The following is a 27,443-nucleotide window of genomic DNA, read 5'->3' on the forward strand; positions in this document are numbered from 1 at the left end:
AAACATGAACTCCAGTGGGTAGTGTTCATTGTTGACCTTTTTTTCGTTTCTTCATTCCCCTGAAATGACACAGTCTTACCAGTAAAACAGTTAAGTTACCGGATCGAGTTCAGCCTTGTCACAATAAAGCCTTTCCCTGCATGTTAAACATTACCAAAACATATTATCAATTCGCAACTCCAACGAACTATAGGGGGCACTGCAGTCACTGTCTAATGGCGGACGAAAAAACTAAAACAAACGCGCGTGGTAACGAAGAAAATGCTAATAAGCCTAGTAAATTTTGTTCGTATGCATGATTTTTTCGCTTTATTCTTTTTAAATTAATTTTCAAAGTCTTGTTGATATTCTGGCCCATGTAGAAAGAAATGAGAATGCAAGAAGCATTACTAAACGTCAAACATTAATGCAAACTACGTAGTTCGTAGTTCTAAGCAGCCATTTTCACGATGTTGAATTCGATATTTATCAATTCTTGATAAAACTAAATAATAATTGTGGCCTGACAAGAATAACAATTAATGCTAGAAAATTTAATAAGACATTACAAATTATTACCAAAAGAAGATGATACTTCTTTGCTTTGCTTTGGTTAACGCTTATTGTTTTGCATTTGTAGCTGAGTTATTTCTCTCGAATTCCCGAATCGGCTAATTTAAAATTTTTCTGTTTCGATGCTTCTAATTTCTGAGTTGCGACTTAATTATGTCATGTTATGCAAATCATCAACGAAATTCTCACGGATATATGGTGGTAGTTTTCTTTTCAGTTGATTGACCATTATTTCTTTTTACTTATCGAATTCTGTACCCTTACTACCATCTTATTCCATGATAAAAATTAAAAATGGTTTAATTAAAAACGCGAAATCTCGCCAAGGCTACTTTGCTCGCACAATACTAAAACTATAACCCTAAACAAATTTGGCGATACCTTTCAGCTGAGAATAAAAGGAATAAATTCTTTCTCGGTTAAACATTTTTCATTTTGTTCTACGATAATATATTCAAGAAAATATTTTGCATACTGTCCATTCCAACTAAATGCTGCTGTAAAATATGGTTAGTTAAATTAATTTAAGGCAAAAAAACTCATATTCTTACAAATTCATACAAAACAATAAAATTTTTTACCTTGTATAACGTTATCCAAGTTTGTTAATCCAGAGTTTTCGCTTTCGCCATTTCTGAACATATTTTAGAAGGAAATAAGGAAAACTAACATTATTTTGAGAAGCTCGAGAATACTACTAAGGGACGAATTAATTTCTGTAGCTGAAAGTAAACTAAGACACATCGATTGCGTTAATAAATACTCAGAACAAACTGCCTCTGTTTACGTCAACAGACACACGTGGAAATGTTTTAGTTTCATCCGCAGTTTCGTAAATCACCGCAAGGTAGCGTATTCGAGCGCTTTAGTTGCGAATTTATCATGATATGGCGCGAATTTCAGTGTTGAAACTCGTGGATTACTCGATCATTGGCTATTATTGCATATGAGGATAACCTAAAAACGTTTAAATAAAATTAAACCTCTGTGAATTTTACTTTTTGACAGTTTGTTAACGAATGAAATTGTTTCCTCATTGTGCTTCTTTTTACTCCACAGGCCGAAGGGTAACTTTAACACTAGAATTACGGAAGGGGTCATTTTGACCCCAAGCGAACTTTTTTTGCTAACTGTTCATCCAGACTTTCATATAAAGCTCAAGTCTTCCTTGGCTTTTCCTAAATCATCGTTCTCTGTAATAATATAAAATTTCCAAGAAAATAGTTTTTTTTTCTTAACACTCAAACAAAAGGGTTATATCTAGCAGTGTGGACAAGTGTCATTTTGACCCAATTGAGAAAAGGAACTCTAACTACATTTATTGATGCTGAAACAGAGCAGAAACTCGAAAATGTGTCTTAGAACATATTATTGCAAGAACTTTAAGCATTCATAATGTTTTTGCACATAAAAGGGAACATTTTACCGCTAGTTTCTGAAATGCCACTGAAGCAGCGCTGGTTATTCGAAGGGCATTTTAAACATTTTTTAAATACTTTATTATATTCTTAATTAAATTATAGCCTTAAAAACTCTTAATCCTTTAAAATAAACTGCAATTATTAAAAATAAGTTTCGTGTCATCTGTTTAGAAGTTTTAGAAGCTGTACTTTTGAAAATCAACTACTGTCCGTCTCTGAGAAAACGAGCTATGGCTTTGAGCAAGTCCATTTCTTTCAAGAGAGATCAATCAGAAAGAAGATGAATTGTTAGTCGCAGAGTTGAGCTACCACTGGAACCCTTCTATTCACGATAAAATCCTGTACCGTTTGCTACTTCTTCCCTGAATTATATTGTTCGCCAAATGGGCAATGACACTGCAAACTAAATCCGCAAGTTCGTTTTTGAAATGAATAAAGAAATTTTTTTGGATCAGCCCGTGCATTTTAGTTGTTTTTCGTTTTTTTTTTTTTTGACTTGAAATATTTTTTTCGATTTTTAAATCAATCCTAGATTTCAAGAATAAAGAATGCACGCTTGTTGTTTGTTGATAAATCATGTTCGTACGATTCGCCTTGCTTAATAACTACTACTTCAAGATTCTCTTTTTCATTCTCTTTGCCTTTTATTTCTTTTACAGTTTAGTTCGTCATTGTTTTTTTTAACCTGCATTCATATTCATCCTAAAAGGTAAAATCGCACCGAATTTAACATAGAACTATTTGCAAGGATCTTAAAGTTTCTGTGTGTGAAGATTGATTTTTGATCTTTAGATATTTTTCTGAAATTGTTGATGACCGTTTGTCGTTTTTTCAAAGCGTCAAGTGCATCGTATTGGCTCCTCCTCTTTTAGTACACTTGACTTTTTCATAAGAGTGCATTTTTAAGATTGTTTTCTAAAAACTTTCATTGATGGAGGCGGAGGGGAGGAAGATAAGAGTCTCTCAAAAATTGGGTAATATTCGCTCTCACTTAATTTAAAATGTAAATTGCATTGGAGATTCAGGTGTTTTACTTATTTTATTTATTTATTTAGTTTTTTGTGTTAACTCCGGAAAACCGACTATTCACATACCTTCAGCACTATTATAAGATTAAGATTATGCAATTCTCAATATCAAGTTTATTTTTCAGAATCATGATTATCAATTTGATGGTTGAATTATTGACGATTTTTTTTTCTTTTCATTACTCCCCCCTCCCTCCCCTCTTCCCATTCTCCCTCCCTTCTTACCTCCGTTTCTCTTTAATTCATTCATCAATTTTACTGATGTTTGAACAACATACGATTTGAATTCGGTGATCTTTTGAATCGTATAAACTTCTGTTTTCAGAATAATATACCCATTATTATTATAATTAAAATTTGCTTCCTATCGTCTGCGACGGTATTTATTAAAATTTCAATTCCAGTAGGTATTGTTTTATTTTTTGATTCCATTCTTAGCCTATTCAGACAGCTCCAACTTCAAGAAAAGGTCCTTCGCTTGATAATTCTTCTCATTATATATAAATTAAATTAGAATTTAGTTCGAATATTTAATAGGCAACAGCTCACTTACTTTTTACGGTTTTACATAGATGGCGACACTATTCTTGTGGACAAAGTGAAAATGTGAAGAACGTAAGAGAAACTAATTATGCTATTATACTGATAAATTTTAAAAACATATATTAGATCTAAACACAGGTAGCTTACACTAATAAATATATTTATATGATATATTAAATTTGATACATCAATTATAGGTCTATTTTCTTCAAAAGAAGAAAAAAGAAAATATGAACTAGAAAAAAAATAGCTGTGTGTTGATATTTTACTATACAAAGCGAGTCCGGTGATTTTTACTAAGTTCGTTTAGTCTGTTTTTCAATTATTTATTCAGCTATACAGTTATGAAAATAAAAATATATGGGTATTATTTTTTTAATCCTAGCTGTATTATATTTTTCACAGCTCTAGCTCAGTATCTGAGTTAGAGATAGAAAATAGAAACTTTAAAAGAAAAAATATATAATTACAAAATTATTTCCCTAATTACACAATTAGTTTCAAAATGTTTGAATAATTATAAGAGTTTTTATTGTCCTTTGTTTTGTTTTAGTAAAAGTTGTTCATATTAATTTGGTTTGCTAACTCATTTATAGCAACTAGAAGCTCAAAAGAACTAGAAGCTTTCATCTTCATCTTTATGTTATCTTTGTAAAACTTGCATACAATATACTTCGCAATTTGTGGATAGTAGAAATGACTTAATGAAAAATTGTTTTTACACAACGGTGATCATTTACTTCTAATGTACCAAAAAAGTTAAATGTGTGTAAATAACCTGTTAGATAAATTAAAACATTTCTACCTGCTGCCATCTATGAGAAATATATTTCAATATTAGTGTATCACAATCGTAAGTAACAATATGTAAAATTATTACGTGGTCTCGAATACATCATTGGCGACGCAACTGGGATGGGGGGGGGGGGATCGCCCTTCACTTTTGTTTTATCATCAAAGTTCGCCCAAGCGTTTTTAAGACTTAAATTTCAAGAAAAAAAAAAAAAACGATCACTCAAACATTGACGTCTTAAGTCACAAAAGGAAGTCTAAAGTCGACTTTTTAGGAGTTAATCAGGTCAAAAAAACTTACTGGGGAAAACCTCCAACCATTCCTTCCACCTTAGTCACCCAAAGATAGCCTGAAATAGGTTTTTAAAGCTTCTAAAAAAATTTCCGAAGAAAACCCCAAACCTCTTGCCCGAAAAGCAACAAAAATAGCCTATTTTTCTAAAAATTTTAGTCAGCAATTTCGGGAATTTTTTTCGTGAAGAGTCCCGCATACCTGTTTATAATGAAAACACTACCTAGGTTTTCTTTTTAGGACATCTGCAGCTTCTAAGAATTTCCACGGAGAGTTTCCGGAAACTCTCTTCCTAGCCAAAAATAGAGTCTTTAACTTCTAAAATATTTTGGAAGCGAAAAAACTCCAATTTCGGGAATTTTTTCGAGAATAGTCCCGCATACCTGTGTATCACGAAAACACTGCCTAAGGTTTTCTTTTTAAGACTTCTCCAGCTTCGAAGAATTTCCGGGGAGAGTCCCTAGAAACTCTCTTTCTAGCCAAAAATAGTCTTTAGCTTCCAAAACACTTTGGAAGCGAAACCCCCCCCCCCCCTAATTTCGAGGGTTTTTTCGCGAAGAGTCCGCATACCTGTATATCACGAAAACACTACCTAAGTTTTTCTTTTTAAGACTTCTGCAGCTTCGGAAAATTTCCGGTGAGAGTCTCCAGAAACTCTCTTCCTAGGCAAAAATAGTCTTTAGCTTCCAGAACGTCCCCCCCCCCTATAAGCGCTTGCCGCCGCCACTGCTAAATATTGTTGTAATACAGGTCACGAATTTAAATTTTCGGATTCCAAAACTAGTTGATTTGAACCTTTGATTTTGAATAACACATCAAAACGTTCGTTAACGGTCGTCGTGCAGTTTCTGCTCAGATTGTAGTAGAGTAAATTATGGTAATCTAACAAACGCCACTGCCGCTGATTATACTGCAGTGTGCAGATAAACGACAGTATCTACAAAAATGAGTTTTTGATATATTTGAAGAAATGCGTTTTTGATTTCCCACAAACATCCACAAAATATTAAAATTTGATTTTAGGTGATTCCATATATTAGTATAGAAATATTTTTTGGGTAACCTGTTTCATTTTGATTTTGCAATCAAAATTTTGATTAAAGCAGATATTGCCGTTTACCTGCTCTTCGCACTAGTAATTTTCATACACTTTTGACTGGTAATTAGAAGTAACTGCACAATATACAATTGAATGACCAATAACTACAGATTCGACTTAATATGGAGTAGATACGTTATTACGAAGTATATTTATTGCAAAGTGAATAATTTATTTTGTTCTAAAACATAAATAAATACCGTGTATACACTTGGCATGAATTTAAAATAAATGATTAAATGTAACTTAAAAATAAAATGAAACTTTTATTTTCTTACACAAATGTAAATAAATGCCATTATGTATATAGTATGTTGGTTTATTATTAAAAAAGATATAACTTAAATATGAATCAAACGAAATAACCTACATACATTTGATAGAAATTTAAAGCAATAGCATTTAAGTACCTACCCAGGCACCAGATATACTTGCTGGTTAAAACAGTGCTTGGTAAACGAACTCAGATTTGAAGTTTATATTTTTTGACTTAAATAAAACATTGAATATTAAAAAAATTCAGTCTCTCTTTCGTTTTTTTAAAAATGTTTTGATTGCTTATCGAAAACTCTTTTATGTTTCTGTGTTGTCACTTGGCAACTGAACGATTCTTTATCCATTTTTAAAAATTACGAAAAAACGCCTAATGTTCCACACTTTGCAGTAAAGCAATAAATCTCTACACAAATTTAGGCAAAAGAAATGCTTCCTATGTCAACAATGGTTCTCATCGAACAACTAAAAGTGCAGCTGTTTAGTATTAAAATTTGAAAAATATCGTCTGCGACAAAACAAAACCAATGGAACAAAATCGTTCTGTTGCTACACGTTTATTTATCGTCTGCCAAGTATTGCTTGTGTTTGCTCGTATGTTATCTTTTATAACTGTATATAGCAAAAACTGATTTTGTTTTATTGTTTTTAGAAGACGAACATGAGGAATCAAAGAGCATTTTTTAAAAAAATGTCTGAGGACTATGAAATTACAAAATGTTTTCTTCGACTTTATTTGAAATAAAGTATGGTCATTTTCCCTAAGTAATGGTTTTAAGTCTCTCTTGCGCTGAAGGACGCCCGAAGTTAAATTTTTGAGAGGCGGTAATTCTCAGTTTTGTCGAATGATAAAATACGACAAGGCACGCATATCTACATCTGATGAAAAGCGACTAGGAATCACTTTAAAAAAGGCAATATTGTTTCTAAATTTGCCGAATAAAGGACATTTTTGAGAGGCCACACAATGACCTCCACAATGACTATTGCTTACGCTTAGTTGAGTTTTGAAAAAATCGTGAAAACGGTTTTTGCGTCTTGGTGTAAATTTTGGCAGCGAATCATTTATGTTCCGTTCTTCGGGCAATGGTTATATGCAGGTATAGATCAGCAAATACATGTTACTGATTACCTGCATAATGTAGCGATAATATCAGTTACTGCTAATCACCACTGATAAAAAAAAAATGCTTTTATTTAGCGGCAAGCAAATAAACATTTTTTCACCATAAAACTGGAGTAATATAGATTTAAAAAAAAAAAAAAATAAAAAAAAAATAAATAAATAAAAATGGAAAATTTCGCAGTCACTGCCGTTTACCTTCCCACGGCAACACGGTTATGGGTAAAATATTTCAACGATGCAAATAAATGAAAATAAAAAAAATTGCAGTTACTGCCGTTTGCCTGCCCACGGGAGAAAGTTTCCGTTCTGCCGTGTGCAGGTAAAGAGCAGTAAGTGCATTCTGCCGATTACCTGCAAAATGTAGCGATAAAAGCAGTTACTGCCGTTTGCCTGCCCACGAGAGAAAAGTTTCCATTCTTCCGTGGGCAGGTAAAGAGCAGTAAATACATACGGCCGACTTCCCGCACAATGTTGCGAAAAAAGCATTTACTGCTAATTACCACTGATAAAAAATGCTTTTTTTCCTGCGGCTACCAAATAAACATGTTTGTACCATAAAACTATAGCAATATAGATATCAAAAATGTAGAAAAATGAAAATCGAAAAATCTGCAGTTACTGCCGTTTACCTGCACACGGCAGTATAATGATTAAGCGTTAGGATGACCGTTATTTATTCCAACGACACACGTGTTTGACATAGGAGAATTCTTTGTAAAAAATGAAGTGAAAAACTGTTTTGATTTTTTTTTAAAATGTTTTTTAAACATGTAGTTAAAATTCTATTGTGAAACAGATTTATGAGTACCTTTTCGTTTAGCTATGATTTTATGCTGACAAATTTTTGAAAATCAGTACTCTACATTTAGCTAACGTAACGTGACTTTGTCGTTTTTATTCAAAATTAAATACAAATTTCTTTTTCAAGTTTTTTAAAAATTACATTTGAACCTGATAGTAGGTACTAAATACAGTAGGCCCTTTAGTTTTACGCGGGTTTATTTTACGCGGTTTCGATTATACGCGGTTTAAGATTTGACACCTTTATTTTATTTTACGCGGATGAGTTTCGGTTTTACGCGGATGCGGCAATGCAAACAGATAAAATTTTCCCCTCTTTCAAAATCCAAACTTCTGAAGATTGCAGATTACGCGTAATCAACTGCATTTTGGCGTGCTAATGAACGAGTTTGGGTCACTGGAGACATTTTGTGCAATTGGTTCCAGAGTTCTTTCCAGAAATAAAGTTAGAGACTCTCACAGTTCAGAACTCACTAGAAGAAGAGCTTTTTGGAGTGACAAAGGAGGACAAAACCAACGAGGATTCCGACGTCGGTGACGCCCAACCAATAACGTTCACATTGAAATTTTTGAGCCATTACTAGACAATAGAAATGATCTTTCTTATTTGTTGGTGAAGGAAGATTATATCATGGAAATGACGCAAGTGATAACGGAATCTTTAATGCTTTGCAAATAATTACAGAGAAAAATTCTTAATGACTGCCAAAAGACTATCATAGCCAGTTCCTTTTTATAAACAGAACACGAAATTAATTTATGTTTTCTTTATGCATGTTGTGCATATAAGTCGATATAAGTACACAATAAACTTATTATACAATTAGTCATCGCTAACTAAAATGAAGTATTTTGTTATCTACGGAACTAAACCCCTATTTCAACACTAGTATTAGGTCTCAACTTAGGCGTTTTCAATTTACGCGGCATTTTCGTGGAGCGTAACCCTCTGCGTAAAACGAGGGTCTACTGTATGTATCTTTTTTTTTAAACGGATTGTATATTTCCGGTTCGTGTATCAATATTTTTTAAATCAAAAACAATGTGCTCTACTGTAATAAAAGTATTTGAACACTTTTTTATTGAATTAATTACTAATTAAAAATAGGGAACTCATTCCCATTTTGCAATCACGCAATTTAAGTAGTCGTTATAGGTAAAATAGTAAAACATGCTCTATCACGAAGTTCAACATTTCACAGTGTTAAAGGACTATAACGGATACCGTTGCAACTGAAGTTCATTTAGTTATATAATATACTAACTAGTGGTACCTGCACGGCTTTGCCCGTAATAGAAAAAATTAAAAGGTCTTTTGTTTCGCCTGTATATTTACAAATAATGAATGTGAATTTTTTCGCCAATTGGCTTGTACCCATGTTCCGGTTCCACGCTATGATAATTTCGTATCTCGCCAATTGGCTTGTGCCCATGTTACGGTTCCACGTTATGATAATTTCGTAGTTTACTCGTCCATCTCATGAGAATTTTGTTCTTAAAATTGGAATAGAAAAATAACCACATCGAATTTTTAAAAAATCGCTTCGAGGTGCACACCCCCATGCTACAAACTAACTTAGTTCCAAATTTCATGAAAATAGGCCGAACATTCTAGGCGCTATGCGCGTCACAGAGATCCTTACAGACAGAGAGATTTTCACTAGACGTTAAATCCCGGTTATCACAAATTTGCCATTTCAACTGCGCTTGCGCGCAGAGTTAGCTTTTTGGGCTTTCTGTTTTAAGATTTCGTGTTGCTTGTTTATATTTAGGCTGAGCTAGAGTCTCAACAAATTAATGAATGCGATTAGAATTTTTTCACTGCGATTTCGTGATATATTATACGAAACTACGGATATGAATAATTGATAATCTTTATAATGTAAAGAGAAAAATGACACTTCAATATTTATTGTTTTGAAAATATTTATTTAACATAGATGTAAAACACGTTGTGTACTTCAAAAATGATTGGAACAAGAGTATAGGTATCTGTCTTTTGCGGATATTTTACGTTAGGCGTAAACAGCTTTGTATTTAAAAATTTGGCCCTGAAAATGGCCTTTGTTTGATAGAAAATCAGACTTCGAATCCATTAACAATTAAGACGCAAAACTCAAAATCTTTACCGAGACCTAAAAACTAAATCAGAGAAAGCTTTGTGATTTTTAATTTTTATCTGTTGCCATCTCATATTAACAAATTTAAAGTGCTTGTAATTAATTTTAGTAAGATTTTTGAAATCAGCCAAGTCCGCGCGCAAGCGCAGTTGAAATGGCAAATTTGTGATAACCGGGATTTAACATCGAGTGAGATTTTCAGCTTTATTATTAGTAAAGATAATGTAACTAAGAATGTAACACATATATTCATGACCATGGCATAAATGTGCGCTTTTGTATGCCAGCCCATTAGCCCATACCATGTTTGTTCGTGAGTTTCAAATATATATTTAATCGATATTCCTGTTGTCGTACGCAGCATTCAATCGAGCTATATCTATATAACTGCCTTCGAATCGCATTCATCTTAATGAACATGGAAAATATGGTCTCATTTATATTGTAATGCTTTAATAACGCTGTCGGAGGGCTGGCTGAAAAGGACTCTGATTGGATTTTGGAAAGTTAATGGCATTAATTATACAGGCATCGTAATTGGATTCCATTGTTATGTTACATAAAGGTGACGTCATCACAGGAAGACTGTAAAGTAGTTGAGTCAAAAAGAGTTGTTTATAAGGGATGGAATGAATAATGATTAAGTCGGTGGGGGAGCATTAAGAAATGTGGTGAAGTGTAAAACTGGGGTTTAAAAACTCTTTTAAATAGATGACGTGAAACAAGGAAAGAGTCAAGAACCTGAATATTTGAAACGTTTCAAAATACCAAATTGAGCAAATATGTGCTTGCTTAAGTTTATCTTCGAAATTAGTTTCCGATTTTATTGACAAATAGAAAATCGCCCGTCAAGGTAGGACGGGTGAAAACTGCATTCACATTTGAATGAAGAAATTGTCTGTTTGATGATATTTTGATGGTTGAAATTTTAACCATTTAATTAACTCTAAACTCCAGTAGATAGCGTTCAAGATTGACCACTTTTTCATTTCTTCATTCTCCTAAACTTACAGTTTTACAAGTAAAACAGTTACCCTAACCTGGATGTCAAAAAAATATTAGCAAATTATAAATAACTTGCTGAATTATTGGTGCTTCAACAATGAAATAATGACGTCACGCATGCTACAGCGTGAGTTTCATTGGCGGTGACGTCAGAGCGTTACTCGATCAGTGAATTGGCTATTATAGATATATGAGGATTACATTAACACTCACTATCATTTAGTTTTTGTTTTCGAGAACGATTAATAAACTTTTACCTCCAACCAACGATAGAACAAGTGTAAAAAAAGCCGATAAAAAATCTTAACCTCAAATCGATATTTCTTGACGTTTACACTTCAAAGCTGTTGCCCCCTTCACTTTAATGATAAAGAACAAAGATAACAGTTATTAGATTGATTAAATAGACAAGTATACCTAACTTAAGATCGAAATGAACACAAGGTAAAACGTCAACATCTGCGCATTTTTTTTCTCTCCCGTTTGACAATAGGGTTTTGCGATTTATGTATTTCATTCCATGTAGTTTGGGATTTAATGCATCACATTCTTTAGCTTTTCATTGGTTTTAGTAACATTTTCTGGCATTGAAGGAGCAATGAAAGATAATTCGAATCTCTTCCACATGCAATTGAAACTTCGCTCACCAGCGAAAAGATAATACAAATAAATGAAAGAAAAAAAAAGTTCTTACTTAAAAATGTGACGAAATGCTCAAATTGCGTTAAAAAAATTAAGAAACTCAACAAAACTAAAACCCTAGGGTGTTCTTCTTTTTCTTAATCTGACAAAAATGATTTTTTTTCCTCATTTTTTCCCCACTTTCAAAATTGGGTAAACTGCGTCAGATGTAAAAATAATTTTCATTTAAATGAAAAGTTGTTGTTTTATGTAATGGCGCAATGAATGCTTTTTACAATTATAAGAAGCAATGCCACGAGAAAATTGTTTTCAAAAATCTAATGATTTTTTTTTTGAAGAATGGCATTGACGTTCTATTTGAATTTATTTTACAATGTCATAATTTTATGAAATGAAATACATAAAATTCATAAATGATTAGCTTTTAATTTAACTTTTATGTTGCGTTTGAAACTATATGATTATTCAGCGAAAATTATATTTTTGAGACTTTTTAATTTCTCTGGTATGCTGTCTGCAGATGGAATGCGTAGCGCTGAGTAGGAATATATATATACAACTTGACAACAATATACTCTGTAGTTCTTTCATATGAAAGCAACGCATATAACTAGCACTGCTTTACTAATTTTTGGTTTACTTAAATAAAGCACTCTAAGGAAAAAATTTCGTTTAATTTTGTGTTAACAAGCTAATAAGAAAAATGTGCTTAAGTGTTGTTTTTTAAAATCATCGGATTTGTCCTCAGGTACTCGCTGAAGATCAAATGAAAGTATTTCACTAATTAGGACATAATGGATCATTAACAAGAATTTCCGAATCCAAAGAAAAGTACTTTAAATAGTTGATTAATTTTGCTAATGAGTGCTTCATGGTATTAAAGTTGGATCATTGTGGGTGTGAAAAGGATTTCCTTCTTTTCTTTTTGCTTTGGACAGATTATTTGTTCCTTGCTGTTGCTACAATGTTCGTTAACACACATACATTTGAGAAGATACTCCCTTTCAGATCTTTTTATGTTCCGTGATTACGAGTCATCATTGCAAATAATCTTTAAAACGTATAATCAGGGCATTAACGCATTATAAGAAAATTAAACTTCTGAAGAAAGAAAAGAAACTCCTCAGCAACTTGTCAGTTTTTAAGGCGGATCAACTCCTATAAAAATATAAATTTAATTTGCATTGAGAAATGCTCTTGTCTCTTTATTTACGTTGATCATATCAATGTCATGAACATTTGATTACTTACAGCAAGGGCTGAGCTCTGATTGGTTAAACCAAGTCACAGTCTCGGTCATGGATAACTTCTCTGACTTTCCCTCTCGCTTCGAACATACATTTAAAAACTTGAGCAGCTTTAAGTACTGTATTTTTATGTCAGTCGTCCTCTGTTGGTACAAGTTTCTGTCTCCTCTTTTGAGAAATTCATTTATTGAATTTTGCCCAGCCAGCTCATCCAAAAAGATTTTTAAGATACTATCCACGTTTATAAGATTGGCCTCATAGTGAGAATGATATCGGCTGCGGATTTCTACAGGTTGGATAGCATAAATAATGCAAGTTTTTTCATTACCTTCTTTTTTCGTAAGTTGCGCACTTCTAGAAAGTTATTTTCATTAATTTATTATTATTATTATTATTATTATTATTTTGAATGCATTCCTTAAGTTTACAGAAACGTTTCAACAGTACATTCTCCACCGCGTTTTGCAATCTGAAATACAGTTCTTTCTCAGTTTTTTTTTCTAAAACGCAATTTGATATGGATTTCATGTTTTGGTAATGGTTTCGGAAAATGTTCATAATTTTTACGCGTTTTCTCAATCGTTCAGCGTAAAGAAACAAGAGTTTCAATTAATTCTAAGCATCATGTTCTTAATTAGCTCACTGTGCCCATCAGCGTTTTTTCATGTATTCCCTCTTCATTCAACAAATTCTTACCAATATCATAAATGCGAAAGTGAGTTTGTTTGTTTAAATCGTTTGTTTGTTGTTAATCGGTAATCATGAAATTTTGTATACGCGTTGTCAGGGATGCAGAATAGAACATAGAGTACCTTTTATCCATAAAAAGAAAAGTATTTCAAAATTTCTATTCCAATTTTAAAGCAAATCCTAAATTTGAGAGCATCTCATCGAAGAAATGTTACATTTGTTAAAGCCCTTAAAAAACTATACAATGTGAACTTTACCGGAAGTTCTAGTATGATAAGAACACCGCCAAAATCTTCATTTTAAGTTGATTTCATAATCTAAAACGAGGCTTAACTTGATTTTTGAAGTCTGTATGTATATGATTCCCAAACAAATTCGTAGTTAACGTTTCAACTCGACAAAAAACGTAAAAAGAGGTACTTCAGCTGCCGGAAAGGGTTTCAGCGGGGTTTTCGAACTCCAAAAAAGTACTAAACTATTCTAATTTTAGCACATAAAATGGCATTAAATGACTATTTCTAATAATGATCTAATAATTTCGAAATAATGATTGTATAGTCTCAATTTTAGTTTCTTTGGAAATACAATAAAAATATTCCTATAGATGATTTATTCCCCCGGATTTGAAAACTCGAAGCGCCTAAATTAATCAGGAAAATAGTTATAAGCATTTTTAAGTATGTGTTAAAATTAATTTAAAATTAGACATTCATCATCTGCACGAACTCAGTTTTAATTAGCGTAAATAAGTCATTGAGAAGGAATATCTGTTGCCATTTTTTGCTTGAATGGGAGCAGATAAATATCTTGCTTTTGTTTTAGGCTTTTTCTGTCATGAGGAGATTTAAAATCTTTCCCTTTTGATTATCTTTTTGCGGTTTATTATTATTATTTTTCGCACACGGTCGCAGAAGATATTCATGGATTTTTGAAGCATTAATGGAATCGTTTAAAAATTGTTGCAGGATTGGAAATCTTGCGGGATATTATGCTCTCAATCTCACGGGATTAAACTCGCTAAGTGTTATGCGGGATTCCACGGGATTCGAGATCGGGATTGAAAATTCTATTTGGGTCACAACTACATTACAAGTGCATCTTAAGTCATTCTCCAGGCGTATTGATTTTGCTGTTATTATTATTATTATTATTATTATTATTATTATTATTATTTTGAGCAATCACGATTGCTAATTGTTCTCACTTGACCGTCCTTGATGTTGTGGGTCCTTTTCAGCTTGGACCAGGGGCCTCTGCAGCACCACCGCCCACCGACTGGAGCAGCTCCTCTGGTCCTGAGCACGTTCCCCTGGAATCCACTTCTGTTGGGCAGTAGCGTCCATGTGCAACACACGCTTGCTCACACACATTTACACTCACACACGCGCTGGTTTTTACACGCATACACACTACCTACGTACACGCACATAACTCTACACACACACACTCAACTTTACACACGTAACCAACCAGGAGGAGGGATAAGCTGGGGGGGGGGCATTTCTAGAAACAATAACTCCAATGAGTAGGACTTCGAAAAACATAATTTGAATTCAAAGTTTCAGAATTCAAATTAGAGTTGATTGGAGGAAGTGGGGGGTCACAGGTCTTTTTTTTTGAGCAATCACGATTGCTTATTGTTCTCACTTGACAGTTTTGAATTCCTATGATTTTATTTTTCCCCCGCCTCCCTCTGCAACACCGCCATCGACCGGCCGCCTCACGATGCTGCTCCTGTAGCGAAAACCGTCTCCAGGTTGCGTTATTTACACATACACCTACACACACAGGCACATACACCTACACACACAAACACATACACACACACGCATACATACAGATACCTACACATACACACAAACAAACACATACACACACACACAGGCACATACACCTACACACACACGCATACATACAGATACCTACACATACACACAAACAAACACATACACACACACACAGGCACATACACCTACACACACACGCATACATACAGATACCTACACATACACACAAACAAACACATACACACACACACCTGCACATACACACAACTACCCACACACACACACACAAACACTCATGTCTGCACACACATACACATACCCCCCCACACACACAAACACACACGCCTACATACACACACACACAGGCACCCCAGCTAAAAAACGACTTCAAAAAAACTGCAGATGAAAAGAAATTTTCGCGTATATTTGAAAAATACTGCAGTTGTTTTGGTGAATGCAAAATGCTTTTATTTAATATTTTTTTGCAATTGCAGTTATTTTGCAGATTTTTACTATCGAAGCAAACTGGACCAACTATTTGGTGACTTTTTTAAAGTTTCAAACGCAACTTCATAAAAACTACACTTTTTTTTAAAGTAAAAAAAAAAGTTATCTTTTTCTTAACTATATGCTATATTGCTTCGGTGTTTTTATTTTTTTTCCTTTTTGTAACATTATTTCATTTTTTAACTAAAAAATAAGTTGTAATTTTAACTATTTATTCCTTTGAGTTACGTGTTACAAAGCAACCACCTTTCGAAATTCCAAAAATTGTATGTATGCAAGTAATGTATTTATCCATTTATATGAATACTGAACCTCCGCACCAACCAAAACTATAGCAAACAACCAAGACTATGACAGATAGGCATACTGACGACTAAACAATATTTTAATGAATTTACATATTGATTAAACTAATTAATAATTTGGTATTATTGATCAAATTCAACCAACATAATTTTGAATTATTTAAGGACAAGCTTAAAGTCTTAAAATAAAAAAAATAAAAAAAAACACCATCATTTTATTTTTATTTCCCCGTAAAACTTTTCAGAAAGTTTTTTTTTTTTTTTTTTTAACTTTTTGAATAACAATTAAAACAATCGTACTTTTTACAAAGTTGATTTTTAAGTGAAAATATTCTAAAAGCTAATCCCTACCTTTCGAACTTAGAAGAACGTTGTCTATTTTTTTGCTATAGTTAAAAGGTTTTGTGTATTTCTTGTAAATCTAATATGGGTCTCAAGAATGTTCTCCTTTTCCCATGAGAGAAGCTTGCAAGGATTGCTATAGCTCTTCTGTTACTACTTCCTTGGTCCATTTTTTAAAACTCACGTGCTCTGCATTCCTATTTATTGTCCCTCATGTCAAACGTTAAAATCCGTCACGTGCAGAACTTACGTACCCGCCCCGCCATTCTACAGGCATGGGTTATACTAACACAGGTCTCTTATCGCTTCTCAGAAATTCCTGCAATCAACTTTTCCAGATGTTTTTATCGTTTTACTGAAAAGATTTCAATTGTGAAGAAAAATTAGATCTTGTCTAAGCAGCCCTAAGTGTCGTGCTAGCTGGAGTTTCACAATAAAACACTGCTGTTTAATCCGGCTCGACTTAGCATTGAAATGATATGTTATGTGCTCGTCATTTTAAATAATTAACGTGATATCTGGAATGTCGTGAAATCCGAGTGTTGTAAAACGAGATCTGACTGTATGACTCCTTAAAAAAGTACTATTAAGTAAATTTCATTCAAAAAAAAAAGAAAGATGATAACATTGAAACTTTTAATCTTTATGTTTTTTTAACCTATTTTTATTGTATTTATTTGTTCACATATTTTTATTATTTATTTATTTATTTATATATTCTTATTATTTATTTATACATTCTTATTATTTATTTATAAATTTTTGAGCAATCATGATTGATTTCACTTATAAATTAATTTTTGCCGTAGCGTGACCTTAGCTTTTTTATGCACGGGATGATTCATAGATAGCGGTCGATTGCTTTATATGACGAGTGGACCTTATGTGAGTTGTTGTGACGTTTGAGATATTTGATCTCTTTTATGCTCCTTGAGCACACACGCCGTACCTAATGAAATTCATTAAAGCTAAATTATTGAGGATAAAATAAATGTGCATGTCTGGCTGAAAACATAAATATATTACTTTTGGCATTGACACTTGTAAAGTTATGCCATATTTATTAGCTTTTGAATAATGTAGGTGAAAATATGGTTTAAAAAAAAAACAATTTCAAGAAGGATTCGGATTTAAACAATGTCAAATTAGTCTCTTATGAAAAAAAATAAGGAATTTAAAATTAAATAAGAACACATATCGCTTGAAACAATGTCCCGGAACCTAAGTACAAACGCACCGGAACACCGCGATCGGGACCGAACTACTAGCCGCGCCGCGGGGTTCCCCAGCAAAGAACTATACGAAGGAAGGTAACCACTTTAGCCCTGAAAGCGCGCTGTTTTTTGCTCCGCTTCGAAATCAATTTATTAGTGCAATTTTAAGTTTCATCGTTCAAAATCCCATGCGAAAGGACTGAAATATGACTCCGGTTTACAAAAAGGTAAGACACTTGAAAATTCACCTGTTATTATTTGTGTAATTAACTCTTATTTAATTAGTGCATAGCAGCTTAGGGTTAGCTTGAAAATTTAATACCTTATTGGAAGTTTTTAATTTTTGTAATTTTTATTTTTTCACCGATTGACTTAAAACTTTGAGCGAATATTCACGTTATCAATATCTAGCCATGAAAAAAATTGTGTTATGATATCTCAATATTAACCAGTCTAATTAACTTAATTACTTCGCACCACGTGGTCGGCGATTTGGACAAATTTCATGATTTTTTAATCTTTACAAACAGTTCTATTTGTTATTGTGTCTCGAACTTTCATAATCATAGCAATGTATTTTCGTGCAAAATTAGGCTGGAAAATTTCAATTTTGATATCCTCCAAATTAATAAAATCTTAATTTGTATTTCGGAGGAAGAGTTCCAGTTTTAATTAGATGTTTTATAAAACGCACTAGGCACATCTATCTGTAGTCAATTTAGGCATTTCTATTAAAGAATTGTCTAAGCTTTAATTTTGAAGTGGTTTTGGATTTCTATCGCATTAATTATATTTGTTATTAATTGTTCACTAATATTTTTAATTTGGTGGGTAAAGTTTTTTCAGTCTTTTTTTAAAACTCAAGAAAAACTGCAGTTTTCATTTTATGAAATTTTGGTGGTATTTGGAACCAGAGAACAGCAGAAAATGAACTGCAATTGAACTGCAGTTAATCTGCAGATATATATTTTTAAATTCTGGTGTTATTTGGAACTGAAAAACTGCAGTTCAGAAAATTTCAGTTAGATTGCAAAAAAACTGCTGTTTTTTTATTTTAAAATTCTGGTGGTATTTGGAACCGAAAAACTGCAGTTCAAAAAGTTCAGTCTTTTTGAACCTCCGTATTGCAGTTGAACTGTAGATTAATGCTTTGTTGAACTGCAGTTGCTCGGTTCCAAATACCACCAGTTTTTTTGCAGTTTAACTGCAGTCGATTTTTGGCTGGGACATACACCTACACACACAAACACATACACACACACACGCCTACATACACACACACACTCGTGATTGCGAGAAACATAATTTGAATTCAATAAGTCAAAGTTCAAATTAATTTTTTTTTTGTCTTCAGTTATGGTTTAACAAAGTGGATTTTATTGTATTTGGCTCAAAATTTATACGATTTAAGCCATTACGAATTTTTCATGATTTGTAGATAAAAAGCTACTTTGCCCGTGGTTAAGTGGAATTAACATTTTTGAGGAAAAAAAACAGCATTCTTCTTTTAAATTCTGAATTTTCTCTACGCAGGCTCTGAATTCAGGGAACTCACAAATGAGTTAAATTTATTATGAGTTTAACATCTACAATAATGAGTAGGGTCTGGTGGGGGAAAGTGGTCAATGGGGTAAAGTGGTCATTCGTCAAATGAATGGCTATAGCTTGGAAATAAACGTTCGAATGAATGTGAAAATTTTATATTAGAATAGGGCAGTTAGAAACTACATTTTGAATACAAAATTTTACATTTGGCAAAATTTTACTTGGTGAAAAAAAAATATTTTGTGTGAATATGAAAAGTTTTAAAATCTAAACACCTCTTTTAACTTCCTTGGGAAATTTTGTTTGTTAGAATTATGAACAGATTGACTGCATAGGAAGCTTCCTACATGTCTCAAGAACTCGTTCTCATTAGCAGTTAGCTGAATCTCTTTTAGATAATTTTTTAGAACAATTTAAGTAAGATGGGGTAAAGTGGTCATAATATTAGGCTTAACAAATATTGGCTTAACAATACCTACATGTCTCAAGAACTCGTTCTCATTAGCAGTTAGCTGAATCTCTTTTAGATAATTTTTTAGAACAATTTAAGTAAGATGGGGTAAAGTGGTCATAATATTAGGCTTAACAAATATTGTTATTCTAATGTCACTTAATCGTTAAGTATAAGAGATATAACTTAAATATTAATTTCACTTAATATGTATTGTTTTTACAGTAAACGGGGTTAAATATACGAGTATATGCATATGCATGTACTCGTGTAGTCCCGTATATAGACGTATTCACATAAATGCACCAATAAATACGTATATGGGGATCTGCAAGGTTTTTAAATCTATACAGATATACATTCGACTATACACATATATACTCACTTATAATCGTTACTCAGGTACACACGAAAATACGCGTACGTACTCGAGTAGACACTTACATACAAGCATATTATATACAAGTAAACAGGGTGAGTTTAAACTTTTGGGCAAATTATTAAAATGTGTTAGAAGAGATTATAAGAAGCAAGAATCATAAGGAACATATGGTCACAAACACAATGCTGACGCACTACATACATGCAAAGCCAGAAACTGATGGATGCAAAACAGGTCACAAATTTATGTTACACACAGAAAATTTTACACAACATTTTAGGTCTCAAGAAAGTTTTAATGCGATTGATGAAATTTGCGACCTGCAGCTATAATGCATGTGCGTCGCAATCACAAAGCACTCTCTGTTGCAATAACGAGACTTTTGAAAAAGTTCCTTCTGTCGCTGCGCTTTGTTGCGACTACAGGCCGTAACTTTTAACAACTGCTCTAAATATTTCTTAAAAACTAAAATGTTGGGTAAAATCATCTTTGTGTGACAAAATTGCGATTTGTTTGCATTCATCAGTTTCCGGCTTTGTGTGCATGTAGCGCGTCAGCTAACGTAAGTTCCTTATAATTCTTTGGTTCTTATTCTCCCCTCTCACACTCCTTAAATTTTTACCCAAGAGCTTGGATTCATTCTGTAGGCATACATGTATAAAGCTTAAAAACTCGTGCATACATTAGTACATGTACTGATGTATGCACGTAAATGTACGTATATACGTCTATACAGGAATATAATCGTGTTTGCACATATACATACGTATATACTCGTGCTTCACAATGTATATATATATATATATATATATATATATATATATATATATATATATATATATGAGTAGACACTTACAAACACGCACTGGATGTATCCACGAATTAACTCGTGTATACTCGTATATGTGTGTATGTACACTTATATATGTGTGCATGCGTCTACTGTACACGTATATACTCAGGTATGCACGTATGTACTCGAGATACTAGTGCATACACGCATATGATGTTCGTTTACACGCGCATATACCCGTACGTACACGTAACACGTATAAACTCGTGTAGACACGTATATACTCCTGTAGGTAATCACGTATACATACTTATATACTAGTGTATACACGTATATACTTGACTAAGCACGTGCATGCATGTATCTGATGCATACATGTATCTACTCATATATGATCGTGTTTACTGATGTTTACACGACACGTATATATTCGTGTATACACACATATGCTTGTGCATATACTTGTAATTATAAAAATAACAGAAATATACAAATATTAGGGTTGTTTATAATGGTTTTGCATCTATTTTTAACTATGACCACTTTACCCCATGCTATGGCCACTTTCCCCCACCCCATGGGGTAAAGTGGTCATAAATACAAAGGGAAAAGAAAGTGTTATAAAACTGCTTAAATCAATATTTATTTTCCTAAAACTCAGTGTACTGTGTTCTTTAATAATGCAATGTAAAATAAAAACAAAAAAAGTTTAAATGTTTAAAGAATTTATTGTATCTATTATTCACATAAGTTGAAAACCTACGATTTTATGACCACTTTACCCCACCAGACCCTATGCAATACGTACTGAACTCCTCCTCTGTTATGATTTGCTTTACTTCGTTTCGATTGTTTACTCACAAATTTGAAACTACAAATCGTGGAGTTTCCACTCCTTCTTTTGCCAACAGTGAAGCAATCCTTGGAAATAACTTTAACACAGTTCCTTAGGGATGAAAGACTGATTTGTGTAGGATATTTGCTTCCAGTTGATAGAAACGTTCATGTCAACATTTGCAATGTTTCGTTAAACAGTAATCAATTTAATGCACCTGAATGTTAAGATTTTCTCTCGTCATCTTTCTTCCGAGCCACCACTTTTTAACGAATTGATTCCTTCACAATGTTAAGGTTATTTTTCTTGATCTTCTGTTTTAAACTTTATTTTGAGACAAGTTGCTCCTTATATGTGTGATGTGTGAATGGAGTTTCCATTTTCAGCGCTTAATCTTCCTACAAAGTAAATTAGAAAAAAAGGTAGCTGTTATGTTTCTAAAAATAACTTCATGACTTTTATTAAATAATTATCATTTGAAGCCGTGAGAAGCAAAGGGATGTAAGTGGACATTTTCAAATTTCGGGTAAAACGACTATAAAGATAACGTTATAGGTAGACTTTCATTGATTTTTTCCTAAATCATGCTGTACAGCAGCATCTACCAAGGCTACTAGTACCATTTCTTGCCCCAAGATAGAGGAGGGGTTGACCAACCATTTGTGCTGGTTATCTACAAATTTTTAATTTTGCCACTTACACCCCTTTGCTTCTCACTGCCTCATTTGGTGAATAATTTGACTTCTGATAATGATTTTTTTCTTCTTTTTCTTTTTAGCCAACGCCTACACTTGGCTGCTGAGATATTGGGTGACGCGCTGACCAGTATACACTATACCAGCGGTTTCCAACCTTTTTTGCTTTGCGAACCCTTCCCAACATCTATACGAACTTGGCGAACCTTTGTGCACTGGCAAGCACCTCCACCCCTCCCACAGTTTGAGTGCTGAACAATTTTCGTCCTAATACAAAATGTGCGGAATAAAATGCATTGCTTTTTTCTAATTTCATTTTGTTTTTGAAAAATAATAGAAACGCCTGCAATTAACTCTACTTTGTTACATAAACTGTCAATTTTACCAACAAAAATATTTTTCTGTTCACAAGAGTTTTTCTTCGCAAATTTCATAAGTTCCTTCTTTTACATACAGCGCAAGTTTCATTTCTAATTTAAGTTCATTAAGTTTCATTTTCTAATTCCGTAAAATATTTTACGACGTACCTCACACCGTCGCAAGCTCCACTTAGGAACTTTTCTTAAATACATTTTTTTTTCTTTTTCAGACGTCCTGCGGTTTTTTTTTTTGGTTGCTAGCCTTCATTTTTTAATAAATAAAGCTCAAAATACATAGCAGTCTTTGGTAATGTGAAAGTTATAGCAACAAACAACTGCGCCATTGTGTCATTCACATTTTCAGCGAAGCACAAGAGAAGCGCGATAGCTCTTCGTCGCACTCAAATGGTAAAGAAACTAAGCATAGAAAATAAAGTAAAGATGCTTCAAACGCTAGCATAAGGTCCATATAATGTTTCCATCAAATTCAACCGAATTTTCCAACGAAACGGAGAAAACTGAAGTATTCACATGCTGTTATTTAAATACATTGCTTTCAAAAGTTGAACTTTTTCGGCACGGGCTTATTACTATCATGCTCAGCAAAAGCGGTAAAATCCCACCGTGCCTTGTAACGACAGACTTGATTCTTTAAAATAATAAAATTAATGTCAGCAATTGTGCTAACAATTATATTCAAAACTAGTGGCACCCGCACGGCTTCGCCCGTAATAGAAAAATTAAAGGTCTTCTGGTTTGGTCTTTTGGTCAACCAATCTTTCATGTAGTACCACTATTGACGTATGCCATTGCTACGCGATTTTTGGCACCCAGTTTCCACACCAGATGGAAGCACTTGGGCTTTAATGGTGCGAAACTGAGCTAGGAATTTTGTTCTGCTGACAGTGTTCAAGGTCAAGCGAGTACTTCGAGGGATATTTTACATGTCACATAATCATACTACACGGATTGTCAATTCTCTGCATCTTGAAAGTCCTCCGAGTAGAGTCAGGTTTGAAATTGCACTTTTGGGCGTAATTGGTCAAAGCTCAACCAGTACCCCACTCTGGCAGCATGAGTTGAAAGCAAATGAAATATTTTAAGGGAAGAATGAAATGGAGAGAGGATGCAAACCTCAAAGGAAAATAATAGAAAGACCCGACAATTTGCTTTATTAAGATTGTTTTCGGGAGTAATATAAATGCATAAGACTCTTAAAAATGCATATTTTCAATAACGTAAAGCTAACTCACCTAAATTGAATGTTAAGCAAAAGCTGCTCTCCCCCGTTTGAATTTAAATAAATAAGATTTAAAAAAAAGAGATTTTGTTATAAAGAGTAAAAAGAAAAAAAATCTATGTTGACTAATTTGCAGCAGTTATCGTTCTGCAATGTTATTATTTCTCTTTGGTTTTCCGTAGCAGGTTCAACTCTTCTCAAGCACTTGAAAAAACAAAATTACTGCAATTAACCTTAATTCCTTTAATGGTCCACAGGAAAAAGAATTTACACAGAGATTACTTTTAATCCAATATGTAATGGTGCTTTTCGAATTTCAGATGTAGCATCATTTACTTTTTCTTCAGCGAAAAGTGCAATTAAGAAAGTAAAAACTCTGACTCAAGCGGGATCTTTTTGATTAGGCTAATTTTATAACTGAAGTTTTAATTATTTGAGTTATTTGCAGAAATTTTGAGCACCTTTTTGCTATATATTTGAGAACATATTTACGTAACAAAAATAAAAATTGCCTTTGAATCAAAACAATAATATTTCAAAACTGATAGCACTCAAAAATACTTCGTTCATTTGTAACTGAACAGATATTTTTAAAACAATACACGGTGTCATTTACAATCCTGATTCAAATACAAGGGGTACAAGAATATATTTACGTTACACAAGTAAAATTACTTTCGAATTAAAACAATAATACATCACCAGCTCAGTCATTCCAGCCGAGGACTGCAGTTTCGTGCTTATTAGCACTCATCAGCCCGGCTTAGGAAGTGACTGAGCTGGAGGTGGAAAAACCTCTTAAGGGAGCCAAGAGTGCAAAACGAACTGGTAGCTAAGATGGAATTAGCACTGACTAGACGAATGACCAAAGCAATGGTTCGATTCAACTCGTAGATTGAAGGAATGACTGAGCTGATGGTGTATTTCATGTATTTCTGCCTTAGCCCTGGTTATAGGGTGGTAACTTACTGAAAATACCATGCCTTGCCTTCAATCTTCGAGTTGAACCGAACCATTGTTTCGGTCACTCGTCTGGTCAGTGCTAATTCCATATTAGCCACCAGTTTGTTTGGCACTCTTGTCTTCCTTAAGAGGTTTTTCCACCTCCAGCTCAGTCACTTCCTAAGCCGGGCTGATGAATGCTAATAAGCACGAAACTGCAGTCCTCGGCTGGAATGACTGAGCTGGTGGTGTATTTCATGTATTTCTGCCTTAGCCCTGGCTAGAGGCGGCTGGCGGTAACTTTCTGAAAATAAAACAATAATAATTTGAAACTGATATTACTCAAAACTACTCTGTTAGTTTTGCAATTAAACAGATATTTTCAACAAAATACACAGTGAAACTTACAATTCTGACTTATACACAAGGTGTGCCACGTAAATGTGGAACTGTGGAAAAAGTAACTTTTTAAATTACATAATTTCCTCTAGAGTATTTACCTTCTTAGCAGTAAAGACACACAGTTATACGTAGTTTTAATACTTTTTTTCTTTTTACAAAATGTCCTGTTTGTATATTGTTTTGCATATTAATTTTGATTTCTATGTTAACAAACTACTCTTTTTTATCGCTTGTGTCTTCATTTTAACAATACCGGAAATTGTGAGTACTGCTTTCGAATATAAGAATCTTCATTTCAAAAGTAATGGCTGTTTTTCATTTCTATTTTTTATGCTTGTTTTTAAATTCTAAAATTTTAATAACATGCGCTTTCCAAACATTTTGCGTTGCAAAGTAAGAACGTTTCTTTCCAAATGAGGTAAACAAAATGTTTGTTTTTATATGCTGTTTGCATTCTGAGACATAACAAATACTATTTTCCATCATAATGAACAGGATTTTTCCAAATTATTTTGCTCTAAAGAATCGTGTGTTTACTCTTTTGCTGATTCAGTTTTGAAAACGCAAAAGAAAAACTTTCTCTTCAATTTAATCAAAAGCTGGAGGAGAGCAAATCGAAGTTCTGCTTAGAACAAAATTCTCTTTCTGATCTCATTAATGCATTTTTACGTTCGTTATTTTAAGTGTACAATGATTTATGACGCGTTTTTTTGCTAAACGTGTGTAGATAATGATAAGGGAATTGTACGTAACACACAGACTAAGAACTGTAGAAATAAGCGAAACAGTCACCTTAAACATGAAATTCTTCAGCCTGCATTAAGTAAGAAAAGTTTCAAGTAAAATTTTAGAAATCACATAACCATTTGTACTAGAAAAACACTGATGGTATATGTCATATAAATGTCGAAAAATATTCTTCGGGAAACTTCAACTCCACAAATTGTTTTAATTTTAATGTAGTGTTTCGAATCTACGACACGAATATAACGACTCGTACAACATTAAAAAAAATGTAATTGAACCACAATCAACATTAAATAATTAATATTATCATGTTGGTGATCAAGTACCATTTAAAATTTTTAAGCATGTTACAACTTTGATGTAACAGATCTATGCGTGTACCTTAAGTGTTTCGTATTGAATTTTGTGCGACAAAATGCGAAATATTCCTTAAACTCATTTAAGTTATAGAGTGAAGAAAACAAATTAAAAGCAATAAGCTTTTTCGATACTTCCGAATATATATATTTTTCATCACCAATGAGGCAACAGAAAGGACTTTTTTTTTGTTTAAGGTATATTATATTGCATTTGGAAACGAAGAGATACATTTTTTTAACCGTTCTGTTCAATATCTATGGATTATTTAGAATGATTTGGTAAAATATTGAGTACTTGGTGCTAAATACAAAATTAATATATTCTTGGATAAAATTTGCTTTGCCGAACATTAAGATTTTTTCACGCAACTTTAATTTGTACTTAAGTCGATCGACATAAGAATACCAATCAAATTTGATCCATTTGCGCTAAGTTCAAGGTCTTTTGTTGAGGGCTAGTTCTCGTGATTGGCTTGTGACATTTAATGCCATTTATTCTTCTGCATTGATTTGCTACCCCGCTCTACGTTTATAAATGAACAGAGCGAAATTTTAAATCAGTCAATTTGGAGTATGAATGTAAAATGATCTATCCAAAGTCAAAATAACACATGCAGAGACGAAATATTCTAATTTATGGCTTTTAATATTAAAACCTGCTCAATTCCCGATATTAAAAAGTTAAAAAGTAGTTCTTTTTGTCTGCATGGCCTTATTTGGTGGTGCACGTACATCTGTCGGGTAAAATGTTTTCTCAAAAAAAAAAAAAAAAAAAAAAAAAAAAAACATGTTATTAGCTAAAATATTTTTAGCTGTTAAAGCGACAGATTTATACAACAAATAAAACCGATTCCTTTTATCAGACGGAGCTTCTTTTTGAATTTATTCTTCCAAGCATGCATTGGGA

The sequence above is a fragment of the Uloborus diversus genome, chromosome 1 (assembly GCF_026930045.1).
Source record: "Uloborus diversus isolate 005 chromosome 1, Udiv.v.3.1, whole genome shotgun sequence".
Taxonomy (NCBI): Eukaryota; Metazoa; Arthropoda; class Arachnida; order Araneae; family Uloboridae; genus Uloborus; species Uloborus diversus.